The sequence below is a fragment of the Lampris incognitus genome, chromosome 1 (assembly GCF_029633865.1).
Source record: "Lampris incognitus isolate fLamInc1 chromosome 1, fLamInc1.hap2, whole genome shotgun sequence".
NCBI classification, from domain to species: domain Eukaryota; kingdom Metazoa; phylum Chordata; class Actinopteri; order Lampriformes; family Lampridae; genus Lampris; species Lampris incognitus.
The window spans coordinates 14,615,638-14,632,137 of NC_079211.1; the positions used below are offsets into that span (position 1 = coordinate 14,615,638).

General features: G+C 45.8%; 1 protein-coding gene across 2 annotated transcripts in view; it reads right to left on the bottom strand.

Moving 5' to 3' along the window:
• Positions 1-12,558, bottom strand: part of jakmip1 (janus kinase and microtubule interacting protein 1) — a 41,197-nt gene extending 28,639 nt beyond the window's left edge. For both annotated transcript variants that reach the window (XM_056273622.1, XM_056273706.1), the window contains exon 1: positions 12,239-12,558. The gene's annotated coding sequence lies outside the window, so the exon portion shown is untranslated. The remainder of the gene's footprint in view (positions 1-12,238) is intronic.
• Between the last annotated feature and the right edge of the window lie 3,942 nt (positions 12,559-16,500).

Sequence of the window (16,500 nt, forward strand, 5' to 3'; positions counted from 1 at the left end):
CAGGATAAGCAGTTTGGATAATGGATGGAAGAATGGATAAATGAATGGCCTTATATAGAATAAAATGAACTGTAATAAATAGAGCAAGTTAGGTAGCACAGTTAGCACAGTTATAATAACAGCTGCACAACACACATTTTAATAAATGAACAATTTCTTTCCAAACAAAAATGAATAAATAAAAAGCTACTCGTTTACAATATGGAATGGCAAAGTCATCCGCTACTTCGCCAAGGTGTTATGCAATGCCGACTCCCATATGGCTCACCTCTATTACTTTGGTTTCTAATAGGAAGGCACACAGTTCCCACTCCTGAGTTATACAGTGACAGCCGTGTACGCCGAAACTTAAGGCAGTTGCGTTTTCAACTAGAGTTAAAATTTGGTCTCGCACATTGCTGTACCTCAGAGACAGGGTGTGGGACACTGGAGCATTTGGGTACAGTGTAGTCGGGCTCCATTTTCTTCATTAATTTTCTGAAGCCTTCGACTAAGTTAATGTGTCGCATATGCATAGCGATGAACTCTACTATGGCATCCATTAGTAGGTCTCTTTCTTTTCTCCGTTATTGGGTTTTGGAACTGTAGGGTCTGCTGTGTAGTTTTGGGTGTGGTTGAGGTTGAGGATGTTGATGCTGATGGCTGCAATCTACCTATAGACAAGTTATTATTAGGCTTTTTTATGCCAATAATTGCCTTATCCCCAGATGTTCCCACATTACACCTTATGTTTATCTATTCAGATCAGTTGCAACTACTTTCCAAGCAAAGTGAGCGCAGTTTTTAGCACATGTAATGTTACTGTATAAACGGCGGATAAAAGTCAAGTCAATTTTGTGTGTATAGCCCAATATCACAAATTATAAATTTGCCTCAAGGAGCTTTACAGCAACACAACATCCTGTCCTCATACCCTCACATCGGCTAAGGAACAACTCCCTAACAAAACCTATTAACAGGGAGAAAAAATAGGAAGAAACCTCAGGAAGAGCAACAGAGGAGGGATCTCTCTCCCGAGACAGACAACATGCAATGGATGTTGTGTTTACACAATTTACACAATAAAACATTGAAAGAGGATAACTGAATTATAATGGACTTATCAAATTTATGAAGAATATAATGAGCAGGATGCCAAGCAGTGTCCAGACGCCTCCGGAAAAAGCAGCTTGATAATGGCGACTGGGAAACAAACATGAGCTAAGCTAAGTTGCTAGCTAACACAGGCTCTGTTTTTTACACCGTATAAGAATAGCCAGGCGGCACGGTGGCGCAGTGGTTAGCAAAGTTGCCTCACAGCAAGAAGGTCCTGGGTTCGAGCCACGGGGTAGTCTAACCTCAGGGGTCGTCCCGGGTCGTCCTCTGTGTGGAGTTTGCATGTCTCCCCATGTCTCCATGGGTTTACTGCGGGTGCTCCAGTCCCCCCCTCCCCCACAGTCAAAAGACATGTAGGTCAGGTGAATCAGCCATACTAAATTGTCCCAAGGTGTGAATGTGTCAGCTCTGTGATGGACTGGCAGTCTGTCCAGGGTGTCTCCCCGCCTGCCACCCAATGACTGCTGGGATAGGCTCCAGCATCCCCGCAACCCTGAGTAGGATAAGCGGTTCAGATAATGGATGGATAAGAATAGCTTACTACTTACAGCATTCAGGTGATTTATCATGCTTGTTGTGCCACCATAGCAGGCCAGTTTCAAATCACATATTTGCCACACCGCCTTGTCATTGCTCAATTTAAAGTGTCGCCACACAGCTGAGGTCTTTGTCATTTCGTCTTCCCTTTAACGGCCAAGGCGAACTGAAGCGTGACATCACTGCTGTGAGTGAGAGGGATGTCAGGCGCCGCAGCTCACAGTATAGAGTTACACATTTTAACGCTGCAATTAAAAAGTATAAATGTAGTACAAGAATAGCCTGACAAATATATTTGCAGTTTGCTTTATTGATAGCCTACATTTAGCAACCAAAAAAACAAAAAACGAATATCCGAATCCCAAAATTCAAACCAAATACCTACCCAACGAACCGATATCCGAATAGTCAGATATCACAATTTGGGCCCGGCCTCCATTAAGTCCGGGCTTAATGGAGGCCGGGCCCAAATTGTGAAATTTGCCACACTTACTGGGGACAGCCCCATGATTCTTTTCAGCACCACCAACGAGTCAAAGTTGGAGGTGTGTTTATTCAAGTAACTTTTGAACCTTATGCCTGATTTTCAAAAATAAGGTACCAATGAAGTTCCTTGGATCAATCGTCAATTTACGTAATATTGGATTTTCCATCATATTGATTTTATTAAAAAGATTAAAAAAATTTCACAGGCTACAAAGTTTGCTCAATCTTCACTAAACTTGGCACAACGATCTTCAGACCAACATCACAACAGTTATCATATAGATAGATGTTTTGGCTAATAACCCCCCCCCCCCATTTCTCCCCAATTGAATTTGGCCAATTAACCCCACTCTTCCGAGCCGTCTCGGTCGCTGTTCCACCCCCTCTGCCAATCTGGGAAAGGCTGCAGACTACCACATGCTTCCTCCGATACATGTGGAGTTGCAAGCTGCTTCTTTTCACCTGACAGTGAGGAGTTTCGCCAGGGGAGACGTAGTGCGTGGGAGGATCATGCTATTCCCCCTGTTCCTCCTCCCCCTCGAACAGGCGCCCTGACTGACCAGAGGAGGGGCTAGTGCAGCGACCAGGATACATACCCGCATCCAGCTTCCCACCTACAGACACGGCCAATTGTGTCTGTAGGGACGCCCGACCTAGCCGGAGGTAACACGGGGATCGAACCGGCAATCCCCGTGTTGGTAGGCAATGGAATGCCACCCGGAAGCCCCTGGCTAATAACTGTTGATGTGTTTGTAGTAAGTTGAACGACATGCTTTATAATAAGAAAGCTTTACTTAACTGGATGACACTAATACATAGCCGAATTGCAGTGCACTAACCATACGCGAGCACTAACACGGCACATACACAATAGACTGACGGACACAACTCATTTACTTCCTGTGTGACGTCCTAAAAGGGTCCGGGGACCCGATAAAAGAATAATAATAAAACTAATCCTGTTTAACTCATTATAACACTTACAACAGTGCTTGCCTTAAATAACTGATTCTCGTGTCTGGTAAAACCGCGGGAGGTCCCAAGGTCGAGACATGGCAACTTGTCATGTCAACCTAATTGATGAGACCACCATATTGGATTTCCTTTTTTACAGGCCACAAAGCTTGCCCAATCTTCACCAACCTTGGCACAGATGATTTTCAGACGAAACATCACAATAGTTATCATATATATTTTTCATATTCAAAATCGTTCGTCCAAACAGGATGTGAAGGCATATCTCAGAAATGCTATGATAATATTGACACCAAACTTGGTATATGTGATTTGGCACCCCTTCCTGGGGATGTGCTTGGACTGCTTGGCCCCGTCATCGCTGCTTGCAGCTATATTTTGCTAAATATTTACAATCGGGTAGGCAAACTCATTAAAATATGCATTATGATGGAATAGTGGCATTAGAATGTGCCAGAGGCCATCAAATTTGGGCTTTTACGGCCCCCGGACCCCCTAGCTGGCTACTTTTCCCCCACTGGCTGGCTACTCGATATCCTTGTGTAAAGCCCAGATTTTAGGGACTAACACTGATATACATAACATTTCTTTTACCGGATTCCCCTCTCACACATCCAGGACTGTCAGCCCCCTGACCATTTATCATAATCCAGTTCCAGTCCTTGGGCTGTGCTTTGAGGCACCATAGTGCATGAAAATGCATCTGGCTACAATAATCTGAGTCCCGGGGCGCCTTCCCCATCTCCTCTTGTCCTCACTTTTCTCTTCCTCTTGGGAGATTTATGAAGTCGGCCCTCTCTCTGCTGTGATTGCCGACACCCCACCATCCAGAGAGCCCTCTACCTCTGTTCCTTTCTTTGTGGTTCTGAACCTATATGCACGCAAAGAATCGAGCTCTGCCCTGGGAAAAACGCTCACATTACATGATATGATTTTTACTATTAGCCACAGAGGAAAAACTGATCGCGGATCAGCGCTATTTAGACGGTGTATTTGTGCCCCCCTAAACACAAATACCTGCTCCTACTGAAACTCACACAGGAGAAGAGGTTAAGCTCTGAGTCACGCTTGTGTCGCATTCATTCATTTTATGTTTATCCATCTGTCTGCTCTCTCTAAATCTCTTCCTCCATCTTCACTCCCCTCCAGATAGGGCTTGAATTACCGCTCAGAATGAGTTTACATCTCTGGGATGGATTGATCTTGTCTGGCACAGTAGTCCCAATGGACCAGATGCAGACTAAAGCACACGAACAAAGTGTACTCCAGAATCTTGATGAATAATTAGCTCAATCTCCCCTTCTGAAATTTTTTGAAAATGTATTTCATTTTAATTTTAAGGGTGCAGCAATGTCAGTAGCCATGTTTGTTCATATCTAATGTCGTGCGGTTTCTGATATTAGGACACACACGCACCAGCTGATGTGATGAGAGGCAGTAAAGTGGTGTTGTCTGTGGCAGTGGCCTTGTCCTCTCCCTGAAATGACGAAACAGTATATTTCTGTCGTAGCCCACTAACCTTGCAGTCTTTCTGCTGACTGTTAAATAAATAATGCATTGCGATGAGGGAGCTGAGGGGGCTGAGGCATTAAGGCGGCAGGCGCCGCTTTCTCTTCCCACACACTAAACACACACACTTACACGCTTGTTCACAAAATACACACAGATGGCAGCTATCGTTACCAAGGCAACCCTTGTTCTCCAAACTCCATTTCCTCCGGAGCAAAGGACGATGGGAAAGCAGAGAGCCTCCCGCACAAACGTACGCACACACACCTGTACACATGCACACAAACACACGGACGCTGGTGCGCTTATAGCACAGACGCTACTCATGCGAAACCCACGGGCACACGCAAAAACCCCTTGTTTGAAAAACACACACACATGAGTGATTTCCTAATCTGGCTCCCATCTTTGAGCTGAGGTTGACTGCGAGACAGAAATGTATTGCCGCTCGGGGGGCAAGGACACTTTCTACCATGGGAGGTCTTTTCTAGCAAGCACACTCAGTCCATAGGGCACAACTGAGCGGGGGGGCGGGGGGGGGGGATGGCGTCAGAAAAAAAGAGAGAGTGAAAGATTGTGAAAGATTCTGAATGAGAGAGAGGCAGTGGAACGGATAGGGACAGAGCAGCGGGAAAAGACATGGAAATGGAAACCTCAACAGCTCGGTTAGGCCAGAAGGGGGCAGCTGCAGAGAATCCCCAGTGTCACCTCTCTTCTCCCCCCCCCCCCCCCCCCCGCTCTGGCTTGCATTCCCCTCCATCTCCCTCTTCTGCTCCATCCCTCCATTCCTCCATCCCCTCTGCTAGCTGGCAGGGTGATGTCACAGACGGGGGGGAAGCGGTGATCTCACTCCCATTGACAAAGAGAGAGAGAGAGAGAGAGAGAGAGAGAGAGAGAGAGAGAGAGAGAGAGAGAGAGAGAGAGAGAGAGGTCCACTCACATAGAGAAAGCACAGGAACAAACACAACTGGGGACAGACACAGCTGACGTCCATTCACACCAGCACAAAACGGTATCAACAGTGATTCCCACCAACAAATGCACACTCCGTTTGGTCAGTGGACTTCACCCATCCACACTGCAACTGAAATGTCCAAATTGAAATAATAATAATAATAATAATAATGATAAAAACAACAGTAAATTCTGCCCACTTTTTTTCTCACCCTATATTTGTCTGCATTCAGTGTGTTGATGCACGCCTGCATTGTTGAAGATGATGACACGCTTGAAGAAAAAAACGGCGCACATCTCGGCAACATGTGGGGTTGAGGGTATAATCTCCAGTTAACGGTAGAATAAGACTGATCCCTGAACTGGCCAAATGAATCTCAACTGTCATTTCAGGGTCTACATCTTTACATTTAGTGTAGTCACTAAGGGCCTTCTTTCAGTGATTATTTCTAAATCTGTTACCGCGTTGTCTGCTCTGCCCACGCAATACCTTCTCTATGCCTATCCGTCCTGGAAGAGAGAGGCCTCCTCCTACGTGCTTCCTAATGTTTCTTCCATTTTCTTTTTGCCATGAAGGGCTTTTCTGTGGAGGTTTACCTCATCCAAGTCTGAGATCTAAGGATATGGGGTGCGGCACATTGTTTTTTATTGTACTGGAGAATTTTATGTGGTTGTGACATGAACGTAAAGCACACAGGTAACAAGCAACAAGATATTTAGCAGAATGGAGTCATCAAAAAAACAAAACTCATCTTTTGGATCCATTGACATTATGGGCTAAGTGTCTCTCTCTCTCTCTCTCTTGCTCTGCATCCTGGCACCACATGTTCCCACATGGTAGGAGCCAGGAGCCAACTTTGGAAGTTTATGATCACTGGAAAATCAGGAATGTTATGGCAGGAAACTGGTAAGTTTTACAGGGGTATAGTGAACCTGTTGTGCACCTTTAATCGTTACAAAAGGCAAACAATAGCAAGAGCGGGTCACAGGCGGAACATGTAGCCTAACTCACCGACTCTGTGTCTGATAATTAGTTCCAACTTTGACTCTGCCGGGAGGTGTCCGATGACTCACATCAAAAACACCATCAGTTTTAATATAACCCCCCCATCACCCCGATTTAAACAATATGATTAATCATTCTAACTAGATAAGCTGATTCATAAAAGAGACTCCATGAACTATATTATACTAGGGACTACGAAGGACTATGTGTAGATGTGTGACTATGAATTTGGAAAACAGAACTAGAGACAGCGGCGCACCTCTGGGGCCGACTCAGGTATGGCCAATGCGGCTCTGTCAAATTAATCTTGATTTAATGAAACAACAGACAAAAATCACACAAACGTGACCACAACCAAAAATAATGTGGGGCTATTACAACCTCTTGGGACTTTCACTTTCACTCCTCCCACTCCAGAAATGGACTGACTTTGGGCCAGGACTATCGCCATACAATAACAGTAGAAACTGAGCTGATGCATTGAGAATCAAGCAAAATATAGTTGAGGCCATGGGCGTCTAGGTAGTGTAACAGTCTATTTCGTTCCCTTCCAATGCAGGGATCGCTGGTACGAATCCTCAAGTTACCTCCGGCTTGGTCGGGCGTCCCTACAGACACAATTGGCCGTGTCAGCCGGTGGGAAGTCAGATGTGGGTATGTGTCCTGGTCGCTGCACTAGCGCCTCCTCTGGTCGGTCGGGGCACCTGTTCAGGGGGGAGGGGGAACTGGGGGTAATAGTGTGATCCTCCCAGGCGCTACGTCCCCCTGGCGAAACGTCTCACTGTCAGGTGAAAAGAAGCGGCTGGTGACTCCACGTGTATCAGACGAGACATGTGGTAGTCTGCAGCCCTCCCCGGATCGGCAGAGGGGGTGGAGCAGTGACCAGGATGGCTCGGAAGAGTGGGGTAATTGGCCGAATACAATTGGGGGGAAAAAATTAATATATATGCCTGTCCAGGGTGTCTCCCCGCCTGCCACCCAATGACGGCTGGAATAGGCTCCAGCATCCCTGCAACCCTGAGTGCAGGATAACCGATTAAGATAATGGATGGATGGATGGCTATATATTAGTAGAGGCATGGGCTAATACCTGGATAGTCTTAGCTGACGTGACAAAGTGACTACTGGACAACGCTTCAAGTCACATAACTAGATGGTTTCAACAATATTATTGGGAAAGCCCAGGACTTTTCACTGCACATATAACGATGAACTTGTATAGGGGCTGCAACTTGCAAAGATTGGTGGGGCAGTAAACTCTGCTTTAAGTTAAAAGATTAAAATGCAACACATGACAATAACATTTAATTTACTGTAATATAGATTATAAAGTAAACTAATGCATACTTGCAAAATGTATGTGTAGTAGCCCACTGTGTTCTAAACAGGAAGAGGCCGCTTTGATAACACTTAATGCACCACAGGCAGAAATGTGGTCGCCTACTGGTTAGCAAGGGAGCCAGGGTTGAACGGTGCCAAAACATGCTTCATGCCTCTGGACATTGCCTGGATCTAGTATTACTGTACAAAAAGTCCCCCCCCCCCTTTCATCTGAGCATTTGACCTCATTTTCTGCCTTGTCATCAAAACCAAAACTAATTCCATTTCAATGGCACTACATAAGCATTTGATTTTCAAACCCCGTGGCTCCCGCTAAAATGTCTGCAAGGATGCTTGAATTCGTGCAAAAACTAAAAACTTGGTAACTTGATGCAAAAAAAAAAGAAAAAAAAGTGGTGCTCCATTAGTCATTAGAAGACAGGCAAAAAAAAAAAAGTCAAAACACAAAAAGCTAAGCTTGCCAAGAGAAGAAAAGAAGTCTTAATAATACGGAATTTCGTTAACTGGTAGCTATGTCCTTTAGTTAAAAATATATTTTTTGTCATGAATGAAGTATCATAAAATAATCAAGTGTTAGAAGCCATATGCCACTACAACGCTACATAAACACAGATGGACCTCCTCTAGGCTAGTGAGACCACACACAGACACATAAAACCCAGATATATACCTGCACCGCCACCAGCAAACACATTAGCTGCATGTTGAGCATTAACCATTAGCGACTTCAGTGAGACGCACACGCCCATTAAATACACCAAAGAGCTGCAGATGTGCAATTAAACATAAAAACTCAAACAATCTCCGTCTGGGTTAAAAATCAACTGAGGTACAGAGAGAAGGGGAGGGATGGAGGGGGAGATGAATAGACAAAGATAAACACTCCAATGTATACTGAACATTAACTACGACTCCTCAGAGACTTAGGCCAACATACAGACACACTACCAACACACACACGCACGCACACGCACGCACACACACACACACACACACACACAAGCTTTCTCTGTGCAAGACTGTAGATGACGGAACAGATCTGGCCACAGTCCAAACTACATGCAAGCCTGTGTACACGCATGTGAGCGTGCAGACAGACACACACACACACACACACACACACACACACACACACACACACACACACACACACACACACACACACACACACACGTAAGGAAGCAGTCGAAGCTGATACTCCAAAAAGACACTCTGAAGATCTCATAGGGGACTGAGTAACATGGCCAAGTGCAGCACTCTTGGAGCATGTAACCTAAAAATTAATATGGCAGACAAGAGTCGAGTAACTAAAAGTGCTGACCCCAATAACTTCCCAAACCAAAACAAATACACAATGCTGACACAAAAAGTCTCGCTCGCCCTCTCAAACACACGTGTATACTAAAACACACACACACACACACACACACACACACAAAACCGCCTAGTAAATTTCAGTGTGAACATTCATTTAAGTTTGATAAAGCACAGCATTTGCAATTTATCTACAAAAGACAGATGACAACTATAAATGCAGGCCTTCAATACACTGTGATATATGATAGTGATACAGACATCTGGGTCTATTTCTTTGCCAAGGCCTCTTTGACTGTGGTCTGTGAGCGTGCAATGTCTCTGTGCACATTTGTGTGTGCAGATATAAGCATGTACATTAGCATCTCTGTGTGCTTGGTTCCACACACACACACACACACACACACACACACACACACACACACACACACACACACACACACACGCACACACACATGCACACACACATGCACAAGGAGTTACAGGAAAAGGTAGTTGTGCGTCTCTTAGACTGTTACCATGACTGCGGTAATGGAAGGATAATGTTCATATGACACCATTAAGATTAGGCTCCTTGGCCTCTCACTTAAGAAGACAGGGGTATGGCCATAGTGATCGGATTATGGTGTAAAGATAAACCCGATAAATTGAATTTGAAGGTTGGACAGAGGGGAAGAGGTAAGGGGGAAAAAAGACAGGGACATGAAGATTAAGGAGAAATAGCCTCGAATGGCAGAGTTCATGTATGAAGTGTACATAATCTGGTGCCATTTGTTAGGCTGGGAGGAGGCAGAAGTCAGGCAACGTAAAGAAAACGTGTTATAACCCGTCAGCTGTGGTTGCAAGAGATAAGTGACAAGGGCATATCTCAATAAACAACTTGCCACTCCAGTAGCCACCCCACTGTCTAAAGTAGAAAAAAAATAGATGTTGATTTCGTGTAAGTGGTCAGAGCATATGACAATAAGCATGATTACCTTATGGAGACCTTACCATTACAGGCTGCGAGCTTGTTCCTAGATATTTGTATTGCTCCACCATAGAGCTGTATGCACGTACTGTAACCGCTGTAATGTGACGAGGGAGGCTGCAAAGGTGGTGTGAGCGCAATATTTTGAATGCAATGACCTCAAAGTGTTTCTACTTCTTCTTTCAGTTTGTTTCCCGTTTCTCAGGGTTCACCACAGTGGAGTTTAAGGTTTCCATCGCCAATGGCGGTCGTTGTTAACCTGCGCCTTGACCGATCCGGTATGGAGCCCCGACCGATCCGGTATGGAGCTGATCCAATATGGTCTTGTCAATCCACATAATGACGTGGCAAAACGTCACATCGGATGCCCTCTCTGACACAACCACTAACCCTATGGACAGGGGCACAGGTAAAGCGCCGGATGCCATCCCAGTATTCATGGACTTGTGCCCAACACGTCAAACAATTTCCAAACCTACTATATCCAAATCATCATTTGCATCAATTTACCACATCACATCTCCCAATCCTCTTGATTGCTTCACCATATATGACTGTATTGCAAAGAATATAGGTTAACTCAATTTTATTTAAAATAACACAAGTGCCACCTAGAGATGGTATAATATTCAGTATTATCACTTATTGTCTTTCCATACATAGTATGGTATCATCCAAATGAAATTCAGAATGTCCAACATGTCATTGAATCAGACTAAATTATATTGTTTTTCTGATGGGCTAGAATATTTTTCTTCAGGACAAGTCATTGACGGAAACCTTACTAGATTTTGTGTGAATTTTAGTCCAACATGGGCCCAATTTGCCTTAACATTGACTCCTTTGCAATACATGGCCTATGTGTTATTGCAATGTCGATTCCGGTATATTGTTCTAATTTTCCAAATATAGCTCTATAATAGGTACTCCCCCCCCCCCCCAATTCTCTGGCCGCTCTTCTGGGCAACCCATTCGAAATCGTCCGTCCTCCTCCTACTTACCCATCGAGTTAAATGGGGGATATTTGAGAGAGGGAGAGTCTACTTCCATGCCTTCACTGTCAGATTAGCAGCCTAATCTGTCAGAATAGCGCACGCGACACATGTTCGCTGTCCACTGGTCCAGATTTACGACCCTCTGGCGCGCCCGCCGGAGCGGTTATGACAGCGACCCCCCGACGATAAACACATACGACAGGCAGCGTGCACGGCAGACGACGAGGGGGGGGTTACACTAAAGGGATATGCTGGAGATAGACAACTCTCTAACGAGCTGTCAAATCGAGCAATCGGCATTAGAGATTAGGGGAGAGCACAAACTCGGAGGGGGGGAGAGCACAGGCTCGGAGGGAGGAGGGAGGGTTTCCATTACTGGTCTGACAGCCTTATTCCTGGCTAGTGGGTTTGCCAACCACACCCCACAGCGACGTGTAGCATGCACGGGGATTTGGCGCCGCAGTCTCCTGTAGTAACGAGAGAGGTCACCCGTCTGCACACTTCTCTCACCTTAATTATCGGACCGGTTCGATGATATTCGTGGCCAAGCGATTATCACGTGCACTATGCAAGCGCTGCAGAACTAAATTGGTCCCAGAGTGAGTGTGGGGTTTTGAAGTACCGCCAGTGGCCTGGCCTTCCCCTTAGACGAGGATCCAATAGAGTCAACTTGTTTTAGAGGACCATGTGGTGATGAGTGTCAAATCTGTCAAGACAACCTCATCAGGGTGGACTGATCGCACCGACAACTAGGTTACAACTTCCTCGTTGGCGGCGCGCAGACTCCCCCCTGCAAATGTTAGGCAATGCGTGGCGTTGACAGATTTCACTGGACCGACGTGTGCACGTACACGAATCTGCATGCGGTCCTACACGGGAGTCTCAGAGGCCACGGCCCTAATGATAAACCCGAACCGGCGAGCGCTCCCCGTTCGTTATAAATGAAATGTTAAAAACAACCGCCATGAAACACATCAGGATACTGTGCATGCATCCGCCGGACCTCATCGACGGATCGGCCTGAGAGGAGCTGCTTTACTTTGTAATTTCACTTACTTCAAACGGAGGTCCAGTGTTGCCGACTGACAGCTCTTAATTTAAGCCTCGGCCGAGGATGAAACGTCGCTGCTGCCTTGCTTCACATCCAGGGAGGTTGGGCTTCGGCGGCGCCAGCAAACTGACATCTCACACGCCTCGGGGATGCCGCGCCGTCTTCCCAAAACCGCAAACTTTCACCCCCCCCCCCCCTGGACGACTCCGCCGCGACCGGGTCCCGCTTCTGCACGGCAAAAAAGAAAAAGAAAAGACTAAACTAAACTTGTATTTCTTACACGTACGTCCAGGAGCGATGCGCGTCCGACCCGGATTCCGCTCTGTGTTTCTGCCATGCACGCTGACACATTCTTCCACGCCCACAATAGACGTCATCGGGCTCGGTAGCCCGGCTTCAATGCGAGTCCAACGTGAGAAAAAAAGAAAAAAAGAAAACGCGAGTCCAACGTGGACGCTGGAAAAGCCGGGCGTCGCCGGCAGCGTGATAGAAGCGCGACACCTGACTGCGTGTTCAGTAATGACACCGCGGGCGGAAAATGCGTGCGCACGCCGGTTGCAGCGGGAACGTACGTCGTCGTCAGAGCTTTGAGTTTAAGGTGGTGTGTTGTACGGATGCCTTCCGTGCCGTGCAGCACCCCCCCCATCGATACGTGTAGAAAGGGAGGGGACCGCAGAGACACCCTTTGCGTCGCTCGCACAACAGGTCTAAAACATACACACGCACCATCATCATCGTCGTCATCATCACTGTCATGGTCAATATGCATATACACACATCATCATCATCATCATCGTCCCATGTTGTGAGAGGGAGCAATACCCGTCCTTCCCATCATATACTGGTCACTATCCGCTTCTGCAAAAGTGATGCCCTAAAACCAGGAGCCTTTTGAATTGTGCAAGCCCCCTAATTATTTTTTCTATCCAGGGCAACGTGACTTAGAAAATAACATAAGTAAATGAAATAATCTGTCTATATGAAAGTGTGTAGTGTGAGCATGACCCAGTTTCTGGAGTGATACATTACTCACGCCCAGCTGCCTGTCTCTACCTCCCCACACTGTGCATGTCTGACAGGCATTCACAGGCAGAACACACACATCACTGCTCTGTAGGGCTGCAGCATATGCAACCCATTGCTGCAGGGCTCTGCACATGACAAGGGAAGCAGAAGAGGATGAGTACACAGTGCAGGGATGAGTCCTTAGCTGTCTAGGGTTGTCTGTCCCATCTCCTGTCCAGTAATCTTGGCTGACTAGACTCGCCCACACGTAGAATTGGGAGTGATAGAGGGCTTTCCTATGCGATAGTTAGGCTTTTCTGACAAGCACGGGTTATTTTTTTTTGAGCGAGAAGGACGAGGAAGGCAAGGGGAGGATGAGAGTATTGGGTTACACCCCCAGCTAATGGTTACTGCCGAGGCCAGCACACAGAGATGGGCAATTATGTTGGAAATCAGGAGGGTGGTGCGATGGAAAGGAGGCAGGGAGGAGTTAAATATGTGTGCAGGTTTGGTTTGTGTAATGTTTTGGTACTGTATTGAGGCCTCTGAGAATACAGAGAGAGAGGGAGAGAGAGAATCCTCCAATTTATGGTTTTGCCTGAAGGTTTTGGAATGCTGCGTTTTCACCCTTGCTCCTTCCTGGCGGGAAAAGAACAGGAGAAGGTTTTGATACAGTGAAGGACATAATTTTCGTTTGATGCGATGATAGTCTTGTGATGAGGCCATGTGACCTCTCAACCTCAGAACGAAGAGAAAACCGCTCCCCATGCATCCCTTCTGAGACCCAGGTGTGCCAGTGAGAGAGTTATGCTAGGTTTTGGTGGCAGGCTAAGCTTCCCAGAGGACAAGTACTGACCAGGATCACCAGATTCCTCATGGATATATATGCTCTGCTTGAAATCCGAAGGTTTATCCTTGGTTATACAATCTCGCTCAGCAAAAGTCACGATGACGTATCTAGTCTTCCAGTCCATATCTAGCTCTTCGGCTCAGTTATGAGCAACTCGGTAATGTGTAGCGTCACTGTTTTAACTGACTTTACGTAACCAGAATAGGTTTTCAACATATTCATGAGCGCTGTCAATAATAAGCTTAACATATTCATGACCGGCGGCAGATTAAACTAATTTTATCTTTCAGGAATGGCCTTTAGAATCAAGAGGGGGGGCGGGGGGGCTGGGAATCAAATAAGAAATCTAAAGCCAGTGATCCTCCCTTCCATAAAGGGTTTAAAACTGGAAGCGCTTGCACACACATGCACACACACACACACACACACACACACACACACACACACACACACACACACACACACACATATACTCATCAGTACTCAGACACACATAGATGCAAAAGAGATCAGCCATTGCACACCCTTTCGATCAAATTCTGGAGACAGCCGGCAAACTGTCCCATTTCCCCGAGTGTAAAGTCAAATCCCCGGGCCAGCCTGCCAGTAGTGATGTGATATTTCTTATGACGTTAATTAGGCTTCCTGGGTATGACTCACCCCTATCGGTCCATCTACTAAAGTCCGAGTCTTACATTCTATTTCCATTCCCAAACACATACACACACACACACACACGCACACACACATACCATATCAATATCTTCACATGTCTACACAGCCCATTTCAATAAGGAATGTTGATTGGAGTCACACCAACTTGCTCATGTGTGTTAAAGACAAGAAATGCATACGTATAGCTCTCTCTTCTCTTTGAGTGACCGAGTTGGATTTAAGGAGTTACATGGAAACACCGCCATTAAATGTTCCATTACACATTCCAGGGTTTCTGCAAACAAACCATCACACTGCCCACACCCTGAATTACAATATGGCTTATAAAATGGAGCCCCCATATAAAGACTATACCTTGGCCAACAGGATGAGAGGCAAAGTATAATTTGTTGCAACGCTATTAGCAGCAATGTCTAAACAACTTAGTTAGCCATGCAATTCAAACTAAGCTTGTGACTTGCTTTATAAGCACAATACCTGCACTGTTAAACACTCCATTAATTAAACATGCCAAACTGTGTGTGTGTGTGTGCGCGTGTGTGTGTGTGTGTGTGTGTGTGTGTGTGTGTGTACCACCTCAAACCACCTCACTTATGGGGACATTTTATGAGTCCCCATACAGAAAAGGGTCTCTTTTAGCTATTTTAGGGTTAGGGCTTGGGTTTAGGGTTCAGGTTAGAATTGGGATTAGGTTAAAGTTAGGGTAACGGTTAAGGTTAGGCATGTAGGTATGATAGTTAAGGGCTAGGGAATAAATGTAGTCAATGAGGGGGTCCCCACAAGTATAGGATGACATGGTGTGTGTGGGGGGGGGGTGCATGGTGTGAATTCATTTCCACCCTAATTTTGAAAGGTTTTCATAGAAGTGTATAGAAGTAAGAACTGATGAATCAAGTCATTACATTTCTGTGTAATGACTCTTTTTAAACACCCAAGTTCCCCTTTGGGATGAATTAAGTATTCGGATTCTGATTCTGATTCTGAAAACTCAAACTAATTGGATCCGATTCAGGGCCAAAATTACAGCTTTGAGCACCTAAGCACCTAAAATTTCCCATTTTGTGTACCTGGATCCTCATCTGCCTGTTGCTCTTCCCTTCCAGAGTCTCAGAATAGCAGCTGATCAATAGAGACATGGCTGGTTGGCGGCATGGGGAGGGACACCGGGCCCATTATCACATTATGACCAAAAGGTGAGTTTCCCCTGCATGGAAAGTGAATGGAAAGTAGCTGTGATCCACGCACAACATGGGAATAATCTGGCTTCTATAAGAGATGATTCATATTCCAAGATGAGTCACTCTGTGGCCCCACCATTTTGAACACTGAACTCCCTTTCTTTGCGGAAAGCGTGGTACCTCTCTGGAACAGCCGCAGCCTATTAAGCCCCAAACATGGTGCACAACTCAACTGCTATGTCATTGCTAAAAATGTGGTCTTTGGCTAATAACAAACCCGGGGCTTTTATCTTAGGGTAAATAAACGGTTACAGGATATGCCTGCAAGAATACACATCGTGTGCGTTTAACATTACCGCTACCACACTAAGATAGGTCTCATGGCACTGTTCCTAGTAAACAGAGCCGTCATGGACACAAAATACCCCCCATCTATATCAAAATACCCCGTCTCGGAAACTTCCAGCCTCTCTTTGAGTCATTATGTACAGTACAAAAGTATGTGTTGTATGTACATTCATATGGGGGGGGGGGACTTGAAAGTTAACCCTAGTATAAG